Consider the following 20,467-nt stretch of genomic DNA (forward strand, 5'->3'; position numbering starts at 1 on the left):
ATTGACAGTAATGAAGAAAATAATGGCACTAATAAGTGACAAATCTCCAAAATCTTTCCATCCTAGGTCTTTAAAGGAAGTATCTGAGACATTTTAGAGGCTTTCATTGTGTCCTTCCAAAGCTCCCTTGATTCAGGAGCCATTACTTTAGATTGGAACAAATCACCATTTCAGAAAGGTGGGAGAGAGGGAAATCAGGGAGTTGCAGATTGATTCTGTTGCCCAACATCGGTTGTAGGGAAATCAGTAGAACCTATAATTATGGACAGGGTGACTGAACACCATGAAAATTTTCATCTGATTAGAGAGAACCAGCATGGGTTTGTAAGAATTGGTCATACATGAAGAACCTAAATAGACTTTTTTCAAAGAGGTGACTGATGTAGTGGACGGAGGAATATCTATTTTTTTGTTTTTTATATGGAATACTTCTGGAAAGTATTCAATAAAGTCCATAATAATATGGACTGTTAGCTACAATTGAAGCTCATGGAATTTAAGGGAAATTATTGACCCAGTTTGGAACTTGAGAGGAGGTTTCCTCTTGTGGTAGAATCTAGAACTGGAGGTCACTGATTGAAAATAAGGGGTCGCCCATTTAAGACAGAGATGAGGAGAAATTTCTTCCCTCAGTGAGTAGTAAGTCATTGGAATTCACTTCCTCAAAAGGCAGTGGAAGCAGGGTCTTTGAATGTTTTCAAGGCAGACGTAGATAGATTCTTGATAAACAAGGGGGTGAAAGGTTACTGGGGGTTGGGGGGTTACAATCAGATCAGCCATGATATTATTGAATGGTGGAGCAGATGCAAAGGGCTGAGCGGCCTACTCCTGCTATTAACTCGAATGTTCGTATGTATATTTGCTCAATGGGAGGAGACAGGATGTAGGGATAATGGGCAGGGACTGCAATTGGCAGGTGTCCCACATTGATCTGTGTTAGGGCCTCAAATATTCAATGTATTTATTAATGACTTCAATGACATTGTTGTTGTGATCTGTCTAAGATCCGGTCCTCTGCTCATTTCTCCATGCCTTGCAGTTTTGCGCTTTCCTCTTCTGTTGCTTGTAAGAGCCTCCCATTTTCAATTTCAATGAGCAAGGTGATTCAGGAAAAGAATACATGAGGTGGTTTCCCATTGCTTTCCTCGTGTGTGCTTAAAAGAAATGCAAGACCTCTTCCCAAAGGATCCTCCGCCTGTTAACAGCCATTGTCCCTCGAGGTTCTAACTCTTCCACGATCATCACTGAAAATTTTCTGGTACTGCCATTAGGCATGGCTCATAACCCTGAGCATGGGACTCTTACCTGGGCCTGGGGTGGCTCACAAAAGGGACAACCACACCTTGAAGTCTCAAATGGCCCTGATACTCTACATGACATGACATGATAAAGAGCCAAATAGCCAAGTTTGCCAATGGCACAAAGGTAGGCATCATTGTAAAACAGTGTAGGTGGAAGGATAAGTCTACAAAGAGATGTTAATAGATTAAGTCATTGGACAAAACTGTAGCAAATGGATTTCAATGTAGGCAAGTGTGAGGTCATCTACTTTGGACCTAAAAAGGATAGATCAGAATACTTTCTAAATAGTGAAAAGCTGGAAACACTGAAAGTCCAAAAATACTTGGGGTTCAGGTGTATAGGCCATTAAAATGTCTTGCACAGGCACAAAAAAATAATCAAAAAGGTGAATGGAATTCTCATCTCTACCTAGAGACCTAACATTCAAGGAGTTAGAAGTTATGCTACAGTTATACAAAGCTCTGGTTGGACTATACCTGGATTACTGTGCTCAGTTCTGAGCACCGCATCTGAGGAAGGACATTCCACCCTTCCACCCTCATACCTTCTACCCCCTTACTCCTTCCTCCCCACCCTCACTCCTTCCTCCTCCTGTACTCCCTCCTCCCCCCAGACACCTTCCCCCCATCCAAACTCCCTCCCTTACACTTTCCTCCTCCCTTACACTTACCTCCCCACTTACACTATTCTCCCTTGTTTACACCTTCCTCCCTCCGAACTCCCTCATCCACCCATACTCCCTCCTTCCCCCCAGACACCTTCCCCCATCTGAACTCCCTCCCTTACACTTTCCTCATCCCTTACACCTACCTCCTCACGTACAACATTTTCCCCAATTACAACATGTCCCCCCCCCCGAACTCCTTCCTCCCCCCCGTACTCCCTCCTTCCCCTGCAAACCGTTCCCCCTCCAAACTCCCCCTCCTCCCTCCTCCCTCCTCCCGGACACCTTCCCCCCTCCAAACTCCCTCCCATCTTCACCCCCCCTGACACCTTTGCTGCCCCCAGCTTTACACCCACACAAGATCATCCTCTCCCACTCAGACCTAAACCTTCCTCTTCCCCCCACCCTTAAACTGCATCCTTATCAGCTCATGGCTAGGTCCATAAAGTTCTGAAGCAGGACCAAAGCATTGGCAAGGTCCATGAAGTTCCGAAGCCTCAATGAGTTAAAAGCCTCCGAGACCTCCCACCTTCCGAGGGCTGCTCCACAGCGGAGCCATGTGCATGAGGCTCCGCTATGCGATGCACGTGTCCTTCCAGGGTCCGGTAGCTGTAGGCCTCCAGCATCTCTTTCTCCTCGAATGTTCGCAGTCTGAGCAAGGCCCTAAAGCTAAGTCCCGACTTCTGCACATGGCGCTTGTCCAGACGTGTCCTGGGCCGGCCTTCATTTGCATCCTATTGACGGCTTGCAAATTAGCTTCACGCCGGCCTCCAGCGGGATTCCCGAACTGCCATGGCGGTCAGCATCTGAAGATTACGCTGAAAATTCACAGGCGAAACCAATTTTTGGGCCGCCCACCGAATTCTCCCCTCACCCCGCCCACTATTGACCCCACCGGGGCATGGGAGAATTCCAGCCCCTGTCTTGCGTCTTATGATCCATATTCTGAACTGCAACAGCCAACGCGAAATAACTTGTGCTGCGATCATAATGAAAATCACGGTTTGATTTTGCATCTGATTGCTATTACCTACTTGCTTACAATGGGATTGAGTTGAAAGCATGCCTCTTTCCCCCTCTCACTACTTATTTTGCACATGAACACCATTCAACCTCATACTCACCAATGGCAAGTGGATTAAAATGACGGAGAATCCATGGTCCGATTGGTAGGTAGCTGTTCTGCTACTACTCCCTGGGAAACTGAATACTAAAACTCACATTGATGTGGATTCCTCTCTTTATCCCAGAGGAAATAGAAAAGGTCTCTAGAACAAAGAGTCCTGAAAGCAGATGTGGCACAGAGGCAACTTTGGAAGTTAATCGCAAAAACTTGCTGGAGCACCTGCTAGTGTTGAAGCTTGAATTATTGCTCTTTTGATCAATAGCAATGCAATACTACACTTTATATAGATTCCCATGACCAAGTAGGGCCATGCTGATGAGTCTAGGAGAATGGACTTTGTAAGGCCCCTAAGAAATAGGAAATGACACATATAAATATATATATATATATATATATAAAAAACATCTATATACACACATATAAAAGCACACACATACATCTCTTGAGGGGAGTGCATGAGTATCAAAGTAATTCAGGAATATTGTAAGAATGCAACATGGTGCAGTGCTTTAGTATCTAATGGTTTCGATGGGAAAAAATGGAAAGCCACCAAATATGCCATTGTGAAATTTGCCAATTTCCCACAAACTTCCTTCAAAGGGCTCCAGGAAATTCTGAATGTCTCCAGTCTAGAGTTGTGAGAGGGACATTTCTAGTTTCTGACAAGTGTATGGACCTGTTGAACTAAACCACCTCTGCCAACCATGTCCAGTCGAATTTTATATTGCTGTGCAGTAATGTCACCAGTCTCACCTTAGTGAAATCAGAAGACACAATATGATGTATCAATGTCCCACCCTGAGTTTTCTCCATCATCATGGTCTGGAAGTTGGCCACAGAAGATAATGTCTGAAGAAGTAGGCCCTGCAACTTGTATTGGATGCAAGCCAGAGCTGGCCCTGCAGCAGACCCTGCTACAGATGTGAAGTCCTCTTGCCACTCAGCAGCAGCAGTAAGGTCCAGACTTTGTCTCTCATCTTGAAGAGTCTGTGGCTTATATTTCTGCCTGCTTTCATCATTCCTCCTCCTCTAAGATGCTGATGGGTTCTTGGAATCATTTCAAGGAACTGGAGGCAGAAGATTCATCTGCAGAGGCAAGAAAAGGTACGATCGTTGATTAACTTTGGGTTGCTCAAAAACTGCAGATTTTTACAAGACTGTTCCAGAAAATCAATAATGGGGAATATTTCCTCTAAATGCATTGTGCAGTTGAACCATAAATCCATTCTTTATAAACTCATTAATGACCTTGCAATCAATGTATTTATTCCAAGTGGGACATAGGTGGTTTTAAAATGAGATTTGCAAGTCTTTGCTAAATGTTCTCAGTAAATTGAATAGAAAGTTAAGGTATTACAATACCACTTTTTGAATGATTGTAGCAAAGTGATTATGTTACTTGGCTAGTAATCCAGAAGCCTGGGCTAACAATCCAGAGGATTATGCGTTCAAACTTCACTACATCTGAATTCAGTTTAAATAAAACTCTGAAGGTACCAGATTATCATAAAGGCCCAACAGGTTCCCTTAATGGCTTTTACAGATGGGAACCATCATCTTTACCCAGCTGGGCCTATCCAGTCCCACACCAAACATGGTGGATTCTTAACTGACTAGGGAAAGGCCATGCGCCACCATTTGTTCAAGGGCAACTAGGCTTGGGTAATAAATGCTGGCCCTGATAGCAATATCAATATAATTTTTTTTAGAATGGAATCTAGCAGTTACATGATTCAGATGTGTTGGTTTACTCATGGCCAACTGAGGACTTGTGCAATTATTCCTTTCACTTAAAGTTTCTTTCTGGAATGGTCTAGTAGTGTTCCTCCTCTGCAGAACGTTGATCATGTGACAGTTGAATGTAGCCGCAATTTTAAATCAATTGTACACTTCTTGCGGTATGTTACGTGTCTGACAACTTTATAAACTTTGTTGACTTATCCACCGATGATCCTCCAGGGCCATTTTACCACACCCTCTGTTGTGGGCAATACTGGTAAACAAAGGGAAGCAAGCTTAGATCTAATGCATTGCTTCCATAAAACAAACACTTCAGCCTCAATGAGGTATGACCTAAGTTGTCATGCGTTTTCATATCCTTTACTAGTTGAGCTCCATAAATGAATGTTTGTTTCGGCAGGTTAGCTGCCTTTTTTTGCTTCTTGGTGTGATGAAGTTGAATCATTTGAATAAGCATCTCAATGGATGTTTTTTTTAACTTTCTGTCAGCAGTAAGTTAAACAGCAAAAGACTGTACCTGGTATCAGCAGCTTGGCAGTAAATATACGCATCTGGTACCAGATAATTGCCTAAGGGGATAATGATATTGCTACTTTCCTATTGAAGGCAAAGCAGTTTCAGGTGTGCAAAGAATTGGAAATGGCAGTCAAATCAGGGACATGTGGCATCAATGATTTGCTTTCCTAATACATTAACTTGAAAAAATACGATTCCGCCACTAGTAGAGTTCCAACACTTCAGTTCCATAACAGAAGCAGTATAAACAACAACTTGCATTTATATAGTGCCTTTAACTTAGTAAAACATCCCAAGGTGCTGGTGACAAAGGTTGAATAGGTGGGTTTTAAAGATCACCTTCATGGAAGGAAAGAGGTAGAAAGGCAGAGAGGTTTAGGGAGGAAATTAGCGATCACCTTCATGGAAGAGAAAGAGGTAGAAAGGCAGAGAGGTTTAGGGAGGAAATTACAGAGCCCATGCAGCTAACTAGGCAGCCACCATGCAGACTCCAATATCACTGAGTTCACCTTAGTTGGTTGTATAACCTGCGTCTTCTGAATGAACTGTGCACTCTGCGGTTACTAACCCACTTAAATGTCATTTTACCTAAGGCTCTAGATCCCTGCCCCATAAACACTGTCCATTTAATCAAGTAGTTTCATATAAAAATCAGGAAAAGAGCTTGGAATATCATATAGTCCTGCAGATTTGATTTTCAATACTACTAATGTGAGGATAACAGCTACAGATAATTCTATATTTATTTGACAAGAGTTGCTTAAAAGGATGTTAACAGACAATAAAGATATGATTTAAAATTCTTACTCTGATGGGTTTACACAGTTATGAAATGTTTACTTAATCTTATTCTTTTTAGTTTCCAGATGACAATATCCTAGTTATGCCCCACAGTAAGCTCACTCAGTTAAATAGTGCTTTTTCTGAAAGTGTGCAAAAAGGAACATTCTAAACTTCATTTAAAGCATTCCCTGCATGCTAAAAGCATTTTACACTCTAAGATTACAGTGGAAAGTGGCTAAAAGCTCTTTGTTAATTTATCCTACAGAGAGACAGCATGACAAAAGCAATGAGTTTACGATACATCACTACAGACCGTAATATGGTTGTTTTTGCTATCCTCATCCATTCCAACTGCTCCATGCCCACCTATAAACTACAGAGCACCTCAAAATCCAACAGCATACCCCGACAGTATGCAAAATGCAGCTTGGGCATCACTTATTGCATTTATGCCATGTGAACGGGTCATTGTTTTGCATACTCTTAGGTGATTTTGAGCATCTGAGAGGTTTAAGGGTGAAAATGATTGTTATATTGTTACATTGAACTTGCACCTATACCAAGTTCCCTCTCTGCTATTTTAAATGTTATAACATGGAAACAGGGAATTCAGGTCAACCAGACCATGTTGGTATTTACCCTCTGCATGAGCAAGCAGTTCTATTCACATTTAACCATTCTATCCCCATATTCCTTCAGCCCCTCTGAGGGGTTTGAATTTAGTATTCTCTGCTTTGGCCTTGCGAGGGCTGTTCAGTGAAAATTGAAGTTGAGCCATTTTTCTTATTAACAATTGATTTTTTTTAAACAATTTCTCCACTCTGTTTTCCTGGGGCCAGATATATCTTGCACTTATAGAGAGCAGGGAGCAGTAGACGAAACTGTTTGCAGTCTTAAGCCACCCCTCATAAATGATTTTCTTCATTGACCAACAGGACCACATAAAAAATGGCACACTGGAGCTTGTCCTTCTGATTTTGCCACTAGATCCCACCAGTTGAAATTAGAGGTTCAGCCAGATTGGGGATGGGTGGGGATGGGGGTGTCCATTCTGCCTCAAAACTGCAGGTCCTTCTATCAATGTACACTTGTACCATATCTCTCTCTGTTTCCTTTAATTTATTAGTCCCTGTACTGTGATGTGGGAAATACAGCAGTCAATTTGTGCACAGCAAGTCCCATAAACAACAATGAGATTAACGACCAGATCATCCTTTTTTGTCAGAATCACAGGATGGTCACAGCACAAAAGGAGGTCATTCAACCCGTGGTATCTGTACTAGCTCTCCGAAAGGGTAATTCGCCTAGTGCCACATCCCACTTTCTCCCCACAGCCCTGCACATTCTTCCTTTTTGGGTAATAATCTAATTTAGCGATGTTGATAGAAGGATAAGTATTGTCCAGGACCCTGCTCTTATTTGAATATTGTACATGAAGTGGGTGCATGAGGCGCTGACAAAGAATGCAAAATGTTTCACTACCCAGAACCAAAATCCTTCACCTTGATGAGTACAAAAACATTTACATTAAAAGGGAGAGACAAAGGTACAGAGACAAAGAGATGGAAAGAGGCAATAATAGACAATGAGGAAAAAAGATGGATGATAAGAAAGTGATGGGAACATTGACAGATCTCTGGTTTTTGCTTACCGACACACAGTAACTACAGCTTTTGTGTCAAAATATTCAAAAGGGAACACTGCGCATCATTATTATTAACACGCTGTGGCCTTCTTGAATCACTGACAAAACCTTTAATTAATTTAAACAAAGACAAACCTCCTGCAATAAAAAAGAAAATTCTTTAGCAGTTGGTCCCCTTCTGCTCTCCACCCTCCCCTTCCCATCGCAATAAACATCTCAGAAATGCTATTTTAAAGGAAACCACAGATATTTATTTCAGGGGACTTGAAGTACCTTAATGGCAATCTTACGTATGTTGAAGTTCTTTAATAATTTATAAGCAAAGTCTTTTAGTGAGTGACAGGATTTTCTTTCTTTTTGTCGGATGTGGTCAGATCCTGTCCAGTTATATCTTTTTTGATGGACCCCTTCTGCTCAAATCAGTATGAAATATTTCATAACCAAAATGTTGTGAAATAATATTACATGAAAGCCCTGAAATATTTGGAACATTCAGAACGAAAGTGGAACATCAGGTGCAAATTACAATTTTATTTAACTTGAGGCATGAAGAGTCTCATCTAAGCTGGGTCCCCATGAATATGGTATACCATTCTGGCCATAATGGTGCTGAATAACCTTTGTGTTAAATATGATCAGGTTGAATGCCCTCTCTTAATGGTCGTTATACGGCCTGATGCAGTACCAAGTCGCAAATCAGAAACAGCCCAAGTTGTTGGTCTTTGTTGAGCTGGGAGATCTAAGTGAGGCCACAACAGGAGTTACTGCGTTTAGCCTCGACATTATTGAAACTAAGCCACAGTGGGTAAGAAAGGGGATTGAATCTGCCAGAATTCCCAGTGACTGCAGCTGGAAAGTGCATGAAGAAAAACTGTCCAAGAACAGTACCAGGCTTTGGATGAAGCCAATGTCCTAGTGTTTGAGTAGTGTGTTTAACCATCAGCTTGGCTCACTTGGCAGCCTTCTTGCCCATGAATGAGAAAGTTTCAGGTTCAAGGACATGCATTCATAAGCCAAGCTGTCACCTCGATACTGGGTGAGTGTAGCAGCTTTCTTGGAGGTGCCATCCTTCAGCTGAGATGTTAAGTTAAGACACTCCTTGTTTAGCCAAACGTCATGGATCACTTGATTTCATCCCTTGTTTTTAAATCCCAACATGGCTTCACCCTACCATGTCTCTGTAATCTCCTGTGGCCCCACACCCTCTGAGATACTTGCACTCATCTAACCCTGGCCCCTTGCCCATTCCCAATTTGCTCCACCATTGGTGGCTATGCCATCAGGAGCCCAGGTCCTAAGCTCTGGAATTCCCTTCCTAAACCTCTCCACCTCTCTTCCTTCCTCCAAGGTGCTGTTTAAAACCTACCTCTTTGACCAAGTTTTTAGCCATCTGCCCTAATATCACCTTTTGGCGCTCGGTGCCAAACTTTACTTTCCAACACCCCTGTGAAATTCTTGGGACGTTTGAATTAAAGGTGCAATATAAATACAAGAAGATGGAGATTTTCCAAATCTTCAGGTCAATATTGCTTCATCACGCACCCCATGAAACATGGATTGAAAAATATATTTTAAAAGATTAACCAGTAGGCTATTTCATCGCTGATTGCTGAACTTTTCGGAAGGGAATCTGTCTCAATGTTTGGCTGCCTGACCCAACAGTCATTGCCTTTCAAGGTATTGAGTTGTGTGCCAAGTGTTTTGGGATGTGATAAGGTGTGAACAGCCATTTAACAGGTGTATGAGCCTGTGGTACAATTCCCATTCTGAATCCTCCAGGGAATATTAGGAAAAAATTGAAGGTTTATGGGGGGTGATAGGGATGTGAAAAATAAACAATTGATTTGAAAACTTCCTTGGTATGAAAATCTATGGGCTTTGATCCTGGCAGTTATGTTGAGACCATGCCCATCAGGGTACTTCTGTGCTGATTTTGGTGGGGTGGGCAGGGTCAGTTGGAGGGCATCTTATTTATCTGGTATCAACCTGATCCACTAATACATTTTTGCATTCACTAACCCTATGGGAGGGGGTGTGCCCCAGTACGCTCAGAGAAACCTTTGCTGTGATGCTTAAGGAGGCTGAGGCCATATTTTTAAAGTCCTTATATTTTTCAGAGGTCGTTCACTTCTCTGAGCTGGACCGCAATTGTGAGGTTCCCTTGCAACCTTCTGAAAGGACAAATCATCTTATTGGTTGCACCAGCCTCTAGTCGCGTTGTGTCCCATATAGGCCGGGGAAGTTTGAACTCCCAATGTAGACATTCCCCGGGCCTCTGGCTCCGCCCTCTCCACATCCATGGCTTCATAAGAAGTGGGCAGTAGCTTTTCCTCCTTAATGGGCTGAGTGGGAAATTACAGGTTAGATGCCTGTTTTAAAACCACTCTATTGACTCCCACCGCACACATGCACGCACACACATGTACCCCAAGGCTGGAAGTGTGGCAAGGGTTTGCCAGAGCGACCAAAAGGAATTTAGCTCCACGTTAGGTAAAGCTAAAATAAACACCTAGCGCGTCTTTGGTGATGCTTAGGCATTTGGATCATACTTAACAAGGTATACCTTTAATTTGCAATAAAATGGATCTACAGCAGCAACTGCTCAGGTGATGCCTCAATAGAAACAGGGATGAGATACATCTTTTCCTGCTCTGGTGATTTTATTGTATGGAAATGCAGACAGTTTATTTTTAGCATGTAGCAGGAAGGGGTGTGCCTGAAGTTGCAGGTACAAGCAAGTCAATTATGGGGCTGAGAATATAGAATTTGCGTGTGTGTGTGTATGTGTGTGTGTACGTGTGCACGTGTGCGTGTCCTATAGATACTGATCTCCATTTATTGACTTCTGCTCATCTGACCCGAACAGGTCAATTGCCATTTTTCTCCTCAGAGATGAATCCATCTGTCCAGCAGCCTAGGTTTGTGCATCGTAAACTCAATGACCTTTGAGCAGGTAAGACAGACGGCTTTGGAGCCTAAACTTCTATAGTGTCTGATTAGGCGGGAACTACACCAATCCCCTCAGATTAAACCGTAACATAATTTGACCTCAGGTAATAGCTATAAACTCATCTTTGTGACATAAAATCGGCAAATCATTTATCAAGTGCAAAAAGGGTTAAAAGCATTTTACTTGGTAGTGATTTCGATTTTTAAAAAAATCCTATGCACCCAATCTTATCTTATGAGCACCATGTTCTAAAAAGAAAATAAAAACACATGGGCCCTTGGAAAGGATAGGACAATCATGTCTCTTCAAAACCTGTTTCTTTCAAAAGAATTGTCCCACGAAGCTCTTGGCAAGACTACCTTCAGGTGAAATCTTTCCAAAAATACCTGTCCGATCTGAAATCCTATCAGCTATTATCACACAGCCAAACAATCCATCATTTGTTCATCAACAGGGACAATGAAAGAAGACAGAATAAATTAGATACATAGTGATATGACTAGAGACTGACTAAACTCATTGAAATGCAGAGACGGTACATTGGCTGCTATTGTGGGATGCCCGGCAGACATGGTCACCTCATTATAGACCTACACCCAGACCCGGGGCAAAAGAGGAGGCAAGTTTGATTGATTATAATATTTTATATGCATTTATTAGCTGCAGCTGTTGTCAAGCAAGACCTGGCAGGTTCTTTCACACAAGCAAGTTTCTCTGCTCAGGTACAGTCCAAAGCTTGCCTTATAGGCTTTGAACCTACTTATATATGAAATTTTAGACACCTATTATGGAAATTCTCTAAAAATTAATAAAACAGTGTCCCTTTTGTTGGACAAATTTTGTTCGCTGAACGATTTTTTCTTCACCCCAGCCATTGTTAACATGATAGAACTTCAGTGAATCTTCCTCCCTTCCCACTCCTGCACTTCAGGTTGCCAACCCTCCAGCGTTGTCCTGGAGTCTCCGGGAATCAAGGATTAACCTCTTGGATGCCACTGGGAGCAACCCAAGAGGAAACACATAGAGGTTCTATAAGAGAAGTGTCTTTCTTTCCATTGAACAATTTTTTTACTGACTATAAAAATATTGACGATGGAAGAAAAAGCTGCTTAACTAGGTGGCAGAAGTGCAGGTGGGAGGTCATGTGATGAAATCTCAAGTAATATATCCAACCAGAGTTGGCAATAATTCTCCATTGGGGAATATCCCGTGCAATCTCGACAAGTGAGCTACTGAAGTCTTCCGATGGTGTATATACTTTGTGTCACAATATAGTGCTTTTGTTTTGCACTGATCCAAAATATGTGGGACAGGTAAAGTCAACAGATTGACAGTGGGTTGACTTTGCCTCGGTGGTAGCACTCTCACCTCTAAGTCATAAGGATGTGAGTTCAAGTCCCACTCCAGTTGCTTGAGTACATAATCTAGGCTAGCACTCTAGAGCAGTACTGAGAGAGTGCTGCATTGTCTTTCGGATGAGATGTACCTGAGGCCACCACGTGCCCTTTCAAATGACTGCAAAGGGCTTTATTGAAAAAGAGGAAGAAACTTCGCCTCAGTGTCCTGCCTGTTATTTATCTCCCCACCAACATCACAAAAAACAAATTATGCATCATTATGTCATTGCAATATGTGGGATCCACTGTACGCGAATTGGCTGCCACATTTCGCTATCATCCAACAGTGACATCCAACAAAAGTACTTTGTTGACTGTAAAGGGTTTTGGGACATCTTGAGATTGTAACAAATGCTCTGGTTTGGCAATTAGGCTTACTCTAATGCCCCGTCATGCTGGCCATAACTGCATAACTTCATAACTGCAACTCTGGCAAAACAAACTTTAAAAATGTGGCTTTTGGTCCTTTTTTTAATATTAGCACATTGCCAAGGGGACAACTCAATTACCATTTACAGAGCAGTGAACACAGCTCTTGAGTGGACTCACATGCATAGCTCTTCATCCTCTGACCAGGAAGCAATGCCACACTTAGAATACTGTGCATAGTCCTGGTCCCTATCTTACAAAAGAGGACATACAGGCACTGGCACTGGTGAAGGTTTCCAAAAATGAAAGAAACTAAGAGGTGATCTCACTGAAACATATGAAATTCTTAAAGGGCTTGACAGAGTAGATGTTGGAAGGATATTTCCCCTGGCTGGGGCATCTAGGACTAGGAGCCACAATCTTAAAATAAGGATTCAACCATATAAAACTGAGATGAGGGGAAAAAGAGTTGTGGATTTTGGAATTCTCTTCTCCAGAGAGCTATGCATGCACAGTCATTGAGTCTATTCAACACTGATATCAATGGATTTTGAGGTACTAAGAGAATTAAGAGATACTGGGAGGATGCGGGAAGGTGTAGAATATCAGTCATGAACTTATTGAATGGCAGAGCAGGCTCGAAGGATTTAATTGCCTACTCCCACTCCACTTTCTTATGTTCTTATCACTACCAAGAGTGACTGAACAGGCAAGGCTATGTCCTCTAGGGAAAAGAAGGTTGAGAAATCACCTGATAGAGGCCTTTAAAATGACGAAGCAGTTTGGCTGTGTAGATATAGAGATGTTTTCACATGTCAGGAGTCCAGAACTAGGGACCATATATATCATAGAATCATAGAGCTTTATTTCACGGAAGGATTTCAGTCCATCGTGTCTGTGCCAGCCATAAAGGGGTCATCCAGCCTAATCCCGCTTTCCAGCTTTTGGTCCATAGCCTTGTAGGCTACAGCACTTCAAGTACATGTGCAAGTTCTTTTTAAATGCAATAGGATTTCCTGCCACCATCACCCTTTCAGGCAGTGAGTTACAAAACCCTATCACCCTCAAGGTGAAAAAAAAATTGCCTCAACTCCCCTCTAATCCTTCAGCCAATTACTTTAAATCTATGGCTCCTGTATAAGATAGTCACTGATAAATCCAATTGGAAATTCAGCAGAAACAACCTTACCCAGAGAATGGTTACAACGTAGAATGTTGAGCCAAATCACACAGCTGCATCTAAGGGGAAGTTGGATAAACATATGCAAGGAAAAAGAATAAAAGGATAACAAAAACAAAAATACCTGGAAAAACTCAGCAGGTCTGGCAGCACCTGCGGAGAGGAATATAGTTAACGTTTCGAGTCCGTATGACTCCTCAACAGAACTAAGTAAAAATAGAAGAGCGGTGAAATATAATCTGGTTTGGGGGGCGTGGGACAAGTAGAGTTGAATAGAGGGCCAGTGCTAGGTGGAGATAGCCAAAAGATGTCATAGACAAAAGGACAAAGAGGTGTTGAAGGTGGTGATATTATCTAAGGAATGTGCTAATTAAGGGTAGAAAGCAGGACAAGCAAGGTACAGATAGCCCTAGTGGGGGTGGGGTTGGGTGAAGGAATCGAAAAAGGCTAAAAGGTAGAGATAAAACAATGGATGGAAATACATTTAAAAATAATCAAAATAGGTGGGAAAAGAAAACTCTATATAAATTATTGGAAAAAAAAGGGGGGGATCGGAAAGGGGGTGGGGATGGAGGCGAGAGTTCATGATCTAAAATTGTTGAACTCAATAGCCAGTCTGGAAGGCTATAAAGTGCCTAGTCGGAAGATGAGGTGCTGTTCCTCCAGTTTGCGTTGAGCTTCACTGGAACAATGCAGCAGGTCAAGGACAGACATGTGGGCATGAGAGCAGGGTGGAGTGTTGAAATGGCAAGCGACAGGGAGGTCTGGGTAATGCTTGCGGACAGACCGAAGGTGTTCCGCAAAGCGGTCACACAGTCTGCGTTTGGTCTCTCCAATGTAGAGGAAACCGCATTGGGAGCAATGAATGCAGTGGACTAAACTGAGGGAAGTGCAAGTGAAATGCTGCTTCACTTGAAAGGAGTGTTTGGGCCCTTGGACGGTGAGAAGAGGGCAAGTAAAGGGGCCGGTGTTGCACCTTCTGCGGTTGCATGGGAAGCTGCCGTGGGAGGAGGTTGCCCTCAACCGTGTCCGGCCCATCTCCCGCGCATCCGCCCTCACACCTTCCTCTCCCTCCCAGAACCATGATAGGGTCCCCCTTGTCCTCATTTATCACCCCACCAGCCTCCACATTCAAAGGATCATCCTCCGCCATTTCCGCCAACTCCAGCATGATGCCACCACCAAACACATCTTCCCTTCACCCCCCCGGTGGCATTCCGCAGGGATCGTTCCCTCCGGGACACCCTGGTCCACTCCTCCATCAGCCCCTACACCTCAACCCCTCCCACGGCACCTTCCCAAGCAACCGCAGAAGATGTAACACTTGCCCCTTTACTTCCTCTCTCCTCACTGTCCAAGGGCCCAAACACTCCTTTCAAGTGAAGCAGCATTTCACTTGCGCTTCCCTCAATTTAGTCTACTGCATTCATTGCTCCCAATGCGGTTTCCTCTACATTGGAGAGACCAAACGCAGACTGGGTGACCGCTTTGCAGAACACCTTCAGTCTGTCCGCAAACATGACCCGGACCTCCCTGTCGCTTGCCATTTTAACACTCCACCCTGCTCTCATGCCCACTTGTCCATCCTTGGTCTGCTGCATTGTTCCAGTGAAGCTCAACACAAACTGGAGGAACAGCACCTCATCTTCTGACTAGGCACTTCACAGCCTTCCGGACTGAATATTGAGTTCAACAATTTTAGATCTTGAACTCTCTCCTTCATCCCCACCCCCTTTCCAATCCCCCCCTTTTTTTTCCAATAATTTATATAGATTTTTCTTTTCCCACCTATTTCGATTATTTTTAAATGTATTTCCATCCATTGTTTTATCTCTACCTTTTAGCCTTTTTCGATTCCTTCGCCCCACCCCACCCCCATCTGTACCTTGCTTGTCCTGCTTTCTACCCTTAATTAGCACATTCCTTAGATAATATCACCACCTTCAACACCTTTGTCTTTTTGTCTATGACATCTTTTGGTTATCTCCACCTATCAGTGGCCCCCTATCCAGCTCTACTTGTCCCCCCACCCACCTCCCCGCTTAAACCAGCTTATATTTCACCTCTCTTCTGTTTTTACTTCGTTCTGTTGAAGGGTCATGAGGACTCGAAACGTCAACTTTGTTCTTCTCCGGCGATGCTGCCAGACCTGCTGAGTTTTTCCAGGTAGTTTTGTTTTTGTTTTGGATTTCCAGCATCCGCAGTTTTTCCCTTTTATATTAGAATAAAAGGATATGTTGTTAAGAGTGATGAAGTTAGGTGGAAGGGCATTTGTGTGGAGCCATAAAAATTTGAGCCAAATGGCTTGTTCCTGGGCTGTACATTGTATGTAATTCTATGTAATATGGGACTAGCAGAACAATTCAAGTATGATGGCACTCTATAACTTTTGACAGACACTGAATCCACACTCTGATCCCTGTAAAAAAATTCTCTGGAGAAATTTGTTGTCAGGCATGTGCAGTTTATTTTCATTTCCTCCTCTCTCTGGTGGGCGTTGAGTTCTGCTGGTGATCAGTCCCATAGTCGACTGCAGCTCTCCTGGGCTTTGCTCACATGCCCAGTCTGGCTGAGTGAGGTGTGAAGGTGTGAAGATCTGTAGGCTATTCAGTCATGAATGGAGAGATAGGCTAAGGCTGGGCAGGGAGGGGGATTGTGTGAGACCAGGGAATGTTTGTGCTAACATACAAAATCCCCAGGCAGGAAAGGACCAACAGGCCCATCAAGCATGCCCCAAAATCATGGTGATTGTAGCATCTTAACTAAACACTTCCTCCCACCAAACCTCCCCCCGCTGCTCCTCCCCACCATCACCACCACCAGCCCCCCACCACCGCCCCACAACCCCCCCCACCAACCCCTACCACCTCCCCCTCCCTCCACCACCTCATCTTCACCCTACAGCCCCACAACCCCATAACCTCCTGGGGAAGGCAAAGAAAAAGGAAAGAGATAGAATGTAGACTGTTGTAGTGAAGGCTTTACATTGCTTTATGCCACTGTTAGTGACTTGGAGGCGGGAAATTTAGACTATCATTTGTAGTGAATAACCATAAGAAGCCCATGGAATTCTTCCAAATCACATGTTACTCTGAAAAGATGAATGCTCAGTATCCACATCTGGAGAAATTGATATTAAAACAACAACTGGCAGAGCCATTTCTGCTCTTCATTATTTAGAGCAATATCAGAAACATGTGTGCAAAGAATGAGGTTACAATTTCAGTATACAAAGTGACCAGTGAAAACCTTTCCCCAGCAGTGAAAGCTGCTTTTGTTCTGCCCCATTTAAATATTGGGAAAGGTGACTGAAAATGTATTCAATTTTCTATACAGCCTCCAAATGTAATTGTTTAAAATTCCACCAGGAACACTCTGGTAGTGAGGCTAATCCCTTTTCCAACACACGTCTGGTATCCGTCAGCTTAGTGGCTGCCTTGAAACATACACTGCGTTCTGAAAAAACAGTGAGCTGAATTTTGTGTGCCCCCCAGCAGGTATGTTTCCCGGGGGTGGGGGGGGGGGTGAGGACGTTGAGGGGGGGAGCACCTAAAATAGGGTGGGCGTCCATCCCACCACCTTCCCGCTCACCCAAAAGTACTCCCCCATGATACAGGGGGTGGGCGGGTGCCAAAATCAGCAGCCCGCCTGCAGTATTTAAATGAATTGTAAATTAAGCTTGTAATCAAGCCAAATGACCCTGATAATACGCTGTCCACGCCATAAAACGTTTGGGTAGTTGGATAGGAGATTTTTTAACTCAAATGTTTAAAGTTTGGGAGGGAGTGGGGGAAGAGGTTCGATCCTCGGGGGCTGCCGATCATGGGGCAGCCCCCCTCAGCTCAAATCTTCCTTTCCTTCCTAGCCACTCCCTCCCGTTACCCCACCTCTCACCCCTTGCCCCTCTCCCTAACCTACCCAAGCCCTCCTGACCTAAGAGCCTGGGCTTCCCTGCTCCAGGGATCCATGAGCCCTGACCTTCCTCTTTTCCAGTGGTCCCGGCAGTTTTCATTGATGCCTGACTGGCACTTGCTGGGACTGATGGAGCTGCTGACCAATCTGTTTAGCCGGCAGCTCCAGAGGGCGGGTCTTCCGCCCCAATGAAGGGCGGAATTCCAACTCAGCCCTCGTTAGTTGGCCCTGCTTTATGGCTGCGGGGCGGGTCGGCGTGTAGCACGTCAGCTCCGCACCAACATGGTTTCTGGAGGAGTGTGCCGTCCGTGCCCACCTCCCTCCCATATTATTCAGCCCAGTGTGTGTGTGTGTGTGAGTTTGTGTGTGAGAGAGCTAAGCAAATGACTGTGTATATGTGTGTGCACAATTGTGACTGTGCATATATGAGTGATAGTATGAGTATATTTATGAGAGAATATGTGTGAGACTGTGTGTACGTGTGAGTGAGAGAGTGCGCGTGAGAGTGTATGTGAGTGTACATGTGTGAGCGTGTTTGAGAATTTGTATGTGTATAAGTGTGCGTTTTTGTCAATAGGTGAGAATGTGTAAGCATACATATATATGACTATGTGCGTGTATGAGTATACATGCGTGTGAGAGTGCGTGTGGATTTCTAGCAATTCTCAGCTGAGCCTGTGGGTGGAGTGAGAAAAAGAACAATGTTCCCTGATTTATTGTCATGTTTGTTTTAGCACTCCTGTTTGCTGAGTCATACTATAATACTGGCATAAACAACTGCCGATGAGCCAATTGACAATTTCCAAGTCTTCAGCACACAGTCAGTGTCTTGAACGGGAGCTGAACATTTTTGCCTGTGTGTTTTTTTATTGCACCCACAGGAATGCCCAAATTTATTCAGCAGACTCAGGTGCTCTAACAACTAACAACGCGGTGGCCAATCAGAAAGAACAACGGCCACTTGGTTGACTACGCACTTAGTTAGCAGAGTCGGGAAGTGTCAACGAATCCAACTGCAGAGTGTACAATTTTTACAAAAAGAACAAATTAAGATTTACAGGTCAAATAATGTTACAGTCAATAATAGACAGTTTGACAGGTTAGTTGAAGTAAGCACAGGAGGCTATCGCACAGAAGAACAGTGAAGGGTCTAATACCAGGAAATGCTGCAAGGATATCGAGAATAAAGGTGTCAGACTTGGAGAAAAGTGCCAAAGTGGGAAATGAGAATGAGTGTGAATAAACATAACCTGCTTCAAATGTTGGTAGCCACTTATGCCAATCAAAGCATTTAGTATACTTAACTCAGGCTGAGCCAGTAAACAGCAACAAATGCAGAACAAAGGAAGAAATGCCCCTACATTTATTTAGCAAGGCTCATGACCTCAGGATCTATCAATGTGCTTTCAGCCAATAAAGTACATTTGAAATGTTGCCCCTGTTGTAATGTAGGACACACAACGGCAAATTTGTGCACAGCAAGGTCCTACAAACAGCATTGAGATAACGGCACATATTATGCTTTTGTGATGTTGGTTCAGGAATAAACGTTGGCCATGTCAGCAAGGAGAACTCCCTGCTCTTCTCTGAAAGGATGCCATGGGATCTTTTACATCTACCTGCTTGGACAGACAGGACCTCAGTTTCACGTCCCATCTAAAAGTTTTTCTGACTTACAGGCGCGAATGTGAATGTGGAATCATGATTGGCACCAAGGGCGAGAGCAAATATCATCGAGACCGCCCATGGCAGGATCCAAAACTGAGGGTTTGGGATGTTGCAGTGGAGGTGCTGATTAGTAATGGTGCATTGTCTTCATGGGTAGTATTCAAGCCTGACTATGAAATGAAGAATGCTTCATGAGCACAAATAGGTGCACCAGTCACTTGAAAACAACACTGCAAACTAGGTTGTGAATTCTGTTATCTGAACACTGTCATGAAGCAAAGACTCTTTGTTCTGCAGGCTGGCATTGAGCAGCACACAACATCAGCAGGGGAGATCTCAGGCATTCAAGTGGCAAGTGCAGTTGGAGCATCTCTAAGGAATGTTCTCGCTAATGATGTTGAAGCATTGAGAACCACACTCTGTGAATCTACTTGTTTGGAGACAGTCTCCAGAGAACCGTGTGTAGGTGATGTTTCTTCCTTCTTAATTCCGGAGACTGAAAACTACAATTGATATAATCTCTTAATAAATCCAACACCTTTATTGAGGATTTTAAACAAAACAGTTTCAATTAAATCATACAGTTACCCTCAGGTGATCTTTGGAGTGATCTTTGACCGAGACCTCCCTGCTTGGTTCACCGGGATTCTTCCTGTTCATATATCTTCTGTCTTCATTCTTCGAGCACTGCCCATCAATAGGTACCTTTTGTCTTTCTTACGTGCCCCTGTGTCGGACTTCTCAGGTGTTTGCATACAGATTATAGTTTGTGAAAGACCTCATGCACAATCCTCTTCGGGATGCCCATTGGTTAGCTGGGTGCTGATTCCCAAGTTGTTTTCCATTGGCTTAGCCATATAAGGACTACTTCCCATCCTGCTGCCATTTCTTGTCAGGTTTCGATCAGTCTCCAATTATTTCAACCAGTTTCTGTGAGTAATAGCCCTATTCAATTCAAATTGTTCTATTCAATTCAACAGTATCACTGCGATTAACATAATCAATGTAATTAGCAAGTATCGTACCCATCTGGTTTCCATATAACAAACACTGCTCTGAACTAAAACAAAAATAGCTGGAAAAACTCAGCAGGTCTGACAGCATCTGAGGAGAGGAATACAGTTAACGTTTCGAGTCTGTATGAGTCTTCATCAGAACTGCTCTGAACTTGTAGCCAGTCCATTAAACCCTTCCTTACACATGACTAAGGTAATC

Source organism: Cetorhinus maximus, chromosome 18, assembly GCF_964194155.1.
Source record: "Cetorhinus maximus chromosome 18, sCetMax3.hap1.1, whole genome shotgun sequence".
Taxonomy (NCBI): Eukaryota; Metazoa; Chordata; class Chondrichthyes; order Lamniformes; family Cetorhinidae; genus Cetorhinus; species Cetorhinus maximus.